Source organism: Clarias gariepinus, chromosome 5, assembly GCF_024256425.1.
Source record: "Clarias gariepinus isolate MV-2021 ecotype Netherlands chromosome 5, CGAR_prim_01v2, whole genome shotgun sequence".
In the NCBI taxonomy this organism is placed as follows: Eukaryota; Metazoa; Chordata; class Actinopteri; order Siluriformes; family Clariidae; genus Clarias; species Clarias gariepinus.
The window spans coordinates 9,006,808-9,015,532 of record NC_071104.1 but is presented as its reverse complement, the minus strand read 5'-3'; positions in this window follow the sequence as shown (position 1 = coordinate 9,015,532).

The window sequence follows — 8,725 nt, the reverse complement described above, 5'->3', positions numbered from 1 at the left end:
CAATTAAAATTTTTTTATTTATTAATGAGTCAGTCTCTTGTTTAGGGTCGTCGGGGGCCTGGAGCTCGAACCCGGAGCACAATGCAAGGGTTGGGGTGCAAACACATTGAGCACACACACACACACGCCAAATCTTACACCAGGGCAATTTGGAAACACTAATCAGCCTAAAGCGAAAGATTGTCAGAGGAATCCAGGATGAAAAACATGAGATTCAAACCCGTGGAATACAAGCCTTTGTAAATACGTCACTATAGAAATGATAAAATGAGGATGTGCACATGAATATAAGCCCAGAATCGGAATTGTAATCAGAGCTGCTGTTATGGAAAAAACAAAAAAAATTATTTGATAGTTTATTTTTTTTTATAATACTTTCTAACTGATAAGAATTGAGAGAAGTTATAAGTTTAATAAGTTATAACATATTTTTTTGCTCCTGGTTGCATCATTAATAATGATGTAAAACTCTTTACAGACAACTCAGAGAAGTTGTCGAAAACATTACACTTTTCTTAAGTTTTCTTCTCCTTCTAGTACACTAGAAGGAACTCGTTCATAAATCATCAATGATCGGGCTTCAAATAATTTCTGCATATTAAATTATAAACAAAACAGCGGAGGATTTATGCAAAATAACTTGTGGTATAAAAATGACATTTTTAATATAAAAAATAGAACAATTCACATTTTTTTAAATGCAGAATCAACTTCATGATAAATATCCATTCTTTTATTGTTATTATTATTATTATTATTATTATTATTATTGTTGTTATTATTGTTATTATTATTATTTGGTTTGGATATTAGGCGGATGTGGATTAGTGGATTAGTGGTTAACACTGTTACCTTGCACCTCCAGAGTCCGCCTGTTCTCCAGTTTCCACCTCTGTGTGCATGGGGTGTGTGTATGTGTGTGTGGTTTGCATGTTCTCCCCGTGCTTTGTTGGTTCCCTTCAGGTTCTCTGGTTTCCTCTCACAGTCCGAAGACATGGAGATGAAGCTAAATGGCGTTTCCAAATTGCCCATAGTGTGTGATGGAGTGTGTGAGTGTGTGTATGTGTGTTTTGTGATAGATTGGCACCATGTCCAGGGTGTACTGTACCCCACTTTGTCCCCCAAGTCTCCTGGCCCCCACGACGCTGTATACAGGATAAAGCCGTATAGAAAATGAGTGAGTGAGTAAGTGAGTGATTTTGGATATTAGTCATGTAACACTTTTGACGTGTGTGTGTGTGTCCGACATTCAATGTCACTGACATTCCTTTTGCCCTTAGACACATGTGCCATTGTGAACAGTTTCCTTATTAACTGTAATGTAATTGTGTGTGTGTACAAGCTCTAAGCCTCTTTCCTGTCTGGAGAGTTTGCATGTGCATGTGTGTGTGCATCTGAGTGTGTGTGTGTATATGTGTGTGTGTGTTTACTAAAACAGAGGAAAGATTTCCCGAGCTGGCACTGACACCAAGCTTGAGATCGTGTACAAGTAGAACCTTTCGGTAATAAATCCACACAGTGAAGTTTTTTACGAGGCACAGAAACCCGAGTCAAGGCTCCAGACGTTCCCACGGGCAGCTGCATTCCTCATAACATGAGGACGATGTGATGGAGGGAACGGGGCACTAAGCGGACATTGTGAAATATTTAATCAAATGAAAAACAGATAATGTGGATGGAAGAGTCTCAGTGGAGTTGCAAATGCTGCTTGGCTAATATCTCATTGTCTGCTGAATGCTTTGCTAGCCTTGTTATAAGAAGAGCTGCAGTCACACAGTTTTAGTCAAATTAAAGAACAGACCGTAATGCTTTATTAAAAAGTATTGGACTGGCAAGGTCAGTTCTTTTGTTGAAGTCATTTGGGTTAAAGATGAAAAAATGAATGAGATAATAGATCAAACGTTCAGCTTTGATTTTTCCGATATTCACATCTAGATGTGTTAAACACCGTTTCATGAGTTTCTCAGGAAGTGAAATGCTGCTCTATCGGGTGAAGGTCTGGTGAATGATTCAGCCAGTCCCACTTTCATCCCCCCGATGAAGCCCCCTGTTGTGTTTTGGGTTGTTGTCTTGCTGCATGATGAAGTTCCTGACAGTTAGACTTGATACATTTCTCAGTAAATTGGCAGACAGATTGTTTATGTAGACCTCAGAATTGGTTGTACTGCTACCATCATGAGCTTTATCATCAGTAAAGACTTGAGAGCTCATGTCAGAAGCAGCCATGCAAGCTCAAGCCATGGCACTACCTCTAACATTCTTGACTGATGAGCTTGTATGTTTTGGATCATGAGCAGATCCATTCATTCTCCATATTTTGACCTTTCCATTAGATTCCTAGAAAGTAATCTTGGTTTTTGTAATTCATGTCTGTATTTTTAACTTCTTTGGATTTTTCCCAGATTCTCCCTAAATTAATCATATCCAAATTCCCCCTGTCACTAGGGGGCTCCCACACTAAGGCGACTCCTATCAGTCAGTCAGGGAGAGTGGAAGACTATCACGTGTTTCCTCCAAACCGTGTCACGCATCTTCTCGAACTCGGAGGATTCGCTGTCATCTCCTTCTGCTTAATTGAGCTCACAGATGCCATGATTGGCTGTAAAGTCATGATTAATGACTCTACATTAATAATGAATCCACCCCACTGAAAGAGCTCAGCCAACCAGCTCTCTCTAGTCCCTCGGCTGTGAAAGGTTTCCTTCGGTGGGTTTCCTCCTGGTACTCCGGTTTCCTCCCACAGTCCAAAGACATGCAGATGAGGCTAACTGGCATTCCATAATTACCTGTAGTGTATGAATATGTGTGCGAGTGTGTATATGTGTGTGTGCCCTGCGAAAGATTGGCACTTGGTTTAGGCTCCAGGGCCCGTATTCACAAAGCTTCTTAAGCCTAAAAGTTCCTCCTAGTGATGAAAGTCTAAGAAAATTCTTAGAATTATGACATTTTCTTAGAATTTCCCCTTAAATTTAGGACTAAATCTTAGTAAAGATAAAAATGATTCACAAAATATCTTAGCCCTAAAAACAGCTCCTAAGGCAAAAATGGATAAGAGTAGAGAGGAGGACTTTTAAGAGGCTTAAGAGTTTCTATAGCAGAGGAAAAAAAGGCGGAAAGAAGAAATATTCCCCAAACACTGAGCGTAAAGTTAAAAGTAAACACTGCTCTACTGTCTAATTTGATTTTCTTGTTTTACTTCCTTCCATTTCTTTTGGATTGTTGGCTACATACCATCCAAAAAAACAACCTATATAGACTGTCCTATAATCATGTAAATTAGTAAAAGCTGAGCCATTTTGCTCCCATCAATCTGAAATATATTAAAAGTAATAAAATCATTATGATAAAGAACTTAAATGTAGTATACATTTGGCTGTTTAATTATCTTTAAGATATTTATCCTATAACAGAGACTTTGCATAAAGTAGCCTGTAGTCATGCTTATACAATTTCTTTATGTACAAACATTTTGATTTCACTGTCTTTTCTATTATCATATATTCTATTTTCACAAAGAGCGCATTTCAAGACCTTTACAGAGGTCAGAGGTTATTTTTTTTAATTAACCAATCACAGTCCTTGAATTGCTGCATCATCCCTAGCAACGGGGTCAAACACACCTCCTCACTGAGATAAAGGTTTTTGTACTGTCCTTATTTAGAGTAGCTCTGAGAAGTTTCCTAAGTCACTTTTAGTTTAGGACTCCCGGCTAGGACTTTTTAAGCTAAGATAGGAACTCTCTAAGAGAATTCTAAGAAGCTTTGTGAATACGAGTGAGTGAGTGAGTGAGTGAGTGCCACCTTCTGCCACCCTTCAGAAAGTAAAAAGCAGCTCAGTTCAGTTGAGGTCAAGTGAGTGAGCCTGCTCGATAAAAAAACATTTCTGAGCCCTTAAAACCTTTTGATCATCCGTCTGTACTGTGTTCCCTTTTTTCATAGAATGACCCAAACTGTTGATGAAGCCACTTAAGGTTTCTGTTGTCTCTTTAATAGTTTTTTTATTTTTTTATTTCAGCCTAATGATGACCTTCGTAAGCATCAGTAATGTTTTGGACCTCAACAGCTATCAAATTCAATATTAACACTTGAAATCAACCTTTATCTCCACATGCCATAGGTGGTCAAGTAACTGCTTGTCAATCAGTTGTCCAATTAATTCTGAGCTTGTGAAAATAGAGAGATTTATTAAAAAAGACTGACTTTTTTTTTATTATTGAGCCCCTTAAACTGAAACTGAAAGTTTAGACTGGAAACCCATCTTGATTTTTTTTTTTTTTTTTAATTTCAAAACCACAGAGACAAAAATATGAGCTGACAGTGTGGACGTCTTATATTATATACAGTACAGTCTGTATAATATCTATTATATAAATACATCCTTATATGCATAATAAATAAATACAGTACTGTTCAAATGTCTTGAGTCATTTCTCATTTCTTTATATTTTGCTTCTAAAGTACCAGACTTTCTTTTAATTTAATGTGGTCCTCAGGAATAATTCTCTCTAATAAGACTCATTTTTGGCAAGGTTTGGCATTTAAAGTCTACCTTCTGTACCTGACCAGTTTCAGAGGAATGTTTTTTATATGTTAAACAGTGACCTATGAATAATTCAAGCATTAAAAAACCATCTAAGGCATGAACCAGCGAGAAACAGGTGCAGATGATGACAGATGATCAGGATTATTATACTGCTGATGCTGAATGCTGAGTGGTTGGAACAGACGAGAGGGGAAATGAGGTCGCTGCTAAGGTTTTACATGGGCACTTTGTAGCCTCTTTGTTCCTGTTTCTTTTGTTCATTCTATATCATTTAATTCACTGTAATTTAAGACAAAGAAATGAGTTGTGGCTCAAGACGTTTTGCAATTTTGCTTCAAATGTAGACAGATATCATTGACTGTTATGAGGTTGCACGGTCACGCAAATCGTTCCATGAAGTCATAACCGAGTAAGCATTTTTATTTTTTATTTTTTTGTACTGTAAGCCCTTTTGTATCAGATCTTGTACAAAGCCAACAAGGAATTACAGGTCAATGGAAATTACGTTGACCTTATTACAGCACTTTCCTCTCCTTATCACTTTGCCTAATCATGTTTTACAGACAAATCTGATCCATTTCTCTGTAGTTCTTTCTAGGCAAGCTCACAAACAAGCAAATACAAACCTTATTCTAACATACAATTATATCTACTATCTTGCCCAAGTGTTGATGTGATTTCATTATGGTGAAGGCACAGCATCATTTTTCCCAATCAGATAATACCACTTCACTTATAGCTCCCAGTAAGCAAACATGCCCAGGTTTGGGAGAGATTTTGCATCACCCCCCTCTCTCCTTCGTCTATGGTTGCCTGCAAAACGTTCACGTGTCAATGACTCCAGAGGCAAAGAGAATATTTTCCAGAAAGGCAGCCAACAATCAATTTCCGTTTTTTCCTCGTAAATGCTCGCGGCTGTTTTTTAAGGCGGAATGGGTGCTGTCCACTTGATTAAAAGTTGATAAACTCTGTTAAATGAAAGGATCCAGAGCAAGATTTGGAACTTGTCCCTTTTTTGAGAAAAGGTTAAACATGTAGACAAAGCAGAACAGTTTGGAAGCACATGTCCGGTTGTGTTTTTCTTTAAAGGAACTTTTAACAGTAATGCAGAGAAAAGAAACATGCAAGCATACTGTATATACTGTAAAGACTAAAAGTAGTAGGAATTTTTTTTTTTCAGCGGAAAAATGTCTCTTTCTTCCCCCTTAAGGAATATACCTACAGATTTTATATCACAGTCAATCAAGGGATAAAACGAAGTCACAACAATACTGCAATATTTTAGGACAAATTTTTGAGCTTTGTTTGGTGGAAGTATGACACAGCATGGAAAGTACTGTATGTCTGAACAATCACAGCTCAGGACAGCAAGACTCATTACCCAAGACACATTCCTTAAGATGGAGCATTGCCAAAATATGCCAACATAAACCATAAAAAACCCCCACAAAACTTTCCATGCGACTGTAACTGCTTAAGCAATCCGGTGCTTGTAATGGACAATGTGTAATGGAGAACATTAATGAAAAGCATATGGTTGGCATCATAATACCATAATATCCTCCGGTTTGAGCCTGTATTATAAGCAACTGAAAGGGTACAGAAAAGTGGAGGTCCATAACCATGTGTGTGTTCTAGCATATCTGAACTGAAAGTTTTGCTTTTCAGGTTTAAAAAAGTAAAATTTCCAAACTATATTTTTTTTCCTTGACATAATCAAGATTGATCAAATATTTACCCAAGCATGGATTCCATACTCAATCCCGGTTCTGATGTCTGGTGTATGTATGTGTGTGTGTGCGTGTGTGTGTGATAGAGTTTTTAAGCCTGTGTGGAACTCAGACAGCTGATGGCATTAACAGATATTTACTGACAAAATTGAAAAATATAGTGATGGTGGTTTAGCTGGAAAATTGCTTGTTTATTTGCAAAAGGTCACGTGGAAAATTCCAGTGTTGTACTATACGCGCATTTCAGTTACACCACCTTTGCTAAATGTCATTAAAAAACACCCCCCTCCCCTCCCCCCAATTTACTTCCCTGCTAATAACTCCTGGATCAAAGCATTCCAGTATTATTGTAAAAGCTAACACTACCAGTTAGGTGTCTGCATCTGCACGACAGATTGCTGCAAAATCCCCCAGCAAACAGTCAAAAGGGGAGAAAGAAAATCAAAAGAAATCAATCCTGAATACTGATTAAGGGTGCTATTAGAATGAAACATACATAAATAAATCTACTTTCTACGTGCAAACTGTATGATCCAAAAAAGTGTTTGCCTTATTGCACGGTAAAATTTCCATGGTGCCACATAAATTAATGTCCGGGAGCCAGAGGACCAAAAGTAGTCATAGACAAAACGGCTTCAATGCTCCACTACTGATGCTGTTTCGCTGTGCAAACACCATAATACAAACTAAGATGCACCAAATGAAAATGAAAAAGAGATAAATTTATGACACTAGGTGATGCGTAACATCTCCTGGAAGCTGTGATGTCCATCCCAATCTCCAATCATCACAATTCTTGTGAGCTCTGTTAGGAACTTGAGGGACCGTGGCTGTGGTTGGACGTTGGGCGAGTGGATGTTAATCAATAAAAATTCTCCAAATGAAGGTTGTTTTGAGGTTGTATTTGCAATGTTGATTTAAGGTTATCTCAACATCACTGTTATCCATGTCATTCTAACTTTTGACCCGACCTTGTCCCAACAGTGGACGTCTTCAGCTTGTTTTTACAACTACTGTATATTACAATGGTTAGCCAGCGTTACAGTAGGATTCCTGTTGGGTTCACAGTCTCAGGTTGGTCACTTTAATGTAAGTGAGAGGGTTACATGTAAACTGGGAGGAGACCAAATTGGGGGAAGAAATGTGGAACAGACAAACAAACAAACAAACAAACAAAACTTTATTTATTAGCAATACTTAAATCATCAAATGTACCTGATAAAAGCCATTTCCACAGATACACCAACAAATTATACTTGAGTAATTAATCTTATTTGATATTCACACATTAATGATGTTAAAAGAAAACACATTTTTGGACAAATTTGTCAACAACAAAAAAAGCAATTTGCTATCTGCTCTGCTAAGATTTTTTAACAAACAACCTTAACAAACTTAAGATTTCAAGAAGTGTGAGAAAAACATCTTTACAAATCAGTTAAAATTATTTACTTTCTACATTTCTTCAGTACATACAGCACTGTATTGTCTTACCTCTTTTTAACTCCCAACCCCGTGTATTATTTAGACCCACTATTTCCATTTTCACACAATAATTTTAATGTTTTTTTTTTTTTTTTACTTTTTTTTTATCCCACTTCCCCTACTGTATAACCTCACCCCAGTTACTGCTGTGGTCACTGCTGTACAGGAAGTTACATGGCCAAGGACCCTAATCTCTGGCAACCCACAGGCAAACTGAATACAAACAAAAAAATACACACCCAGGAAAATTGAACATTGTACTGTATACATTTTCATTGTAGGAGGAAACCCACAGGCCACGAGTGCTTGCAAACAGACCACAGGCAAGATTCAAACCCCCAACCGTAGAGGTCCAAAACAACCATGCTAACCACTAATCTACCATTCCACCAGCATCCTGTAGAAACCCCAAAAGTCTACTTGTTTTCAGTTGATAACACTTTGTGTATTTCATTTCACTCAGTGTTTTTGCAGATCCGCTTAAGTGCCGGCAAACATCCGAGCAGGACACGAAGCGAAGCCAAAGCCTCAGATTTGGCTTGACCTCTACAGACAGCGAACAGACAGTGATGCCATTGCTGACTCATGAGCCACAGACTCTCAACTGCAGTCTGGACTGTTATCAGGACCTTGTGTACAGTCTGATTAAGATCTGCTGGAGAGGATTAACAACCACAAAACAAAAAGACCAACATACGAAAAGACTGGAAATAAGAAACAAACATACTGTACTGTAGCAGTCATTCATCTGATTTGTGATAAAAACAAACAAACAAATAAACATGTGGTTTTGGATTGTATCACTCAAAACACCAGTTTAAAGGAAATCCCAGAACCAGTTTACTGTACATACTGTACGCTTGTCCCATCACAATAACATAAAGGAAACTTCTTTTAAAACAATGCTTCTGTGTTTTGTTCAGGAAGTTCGAGCTTCTTACACTGCTGGTGAGGGACCCCTTTTTTTT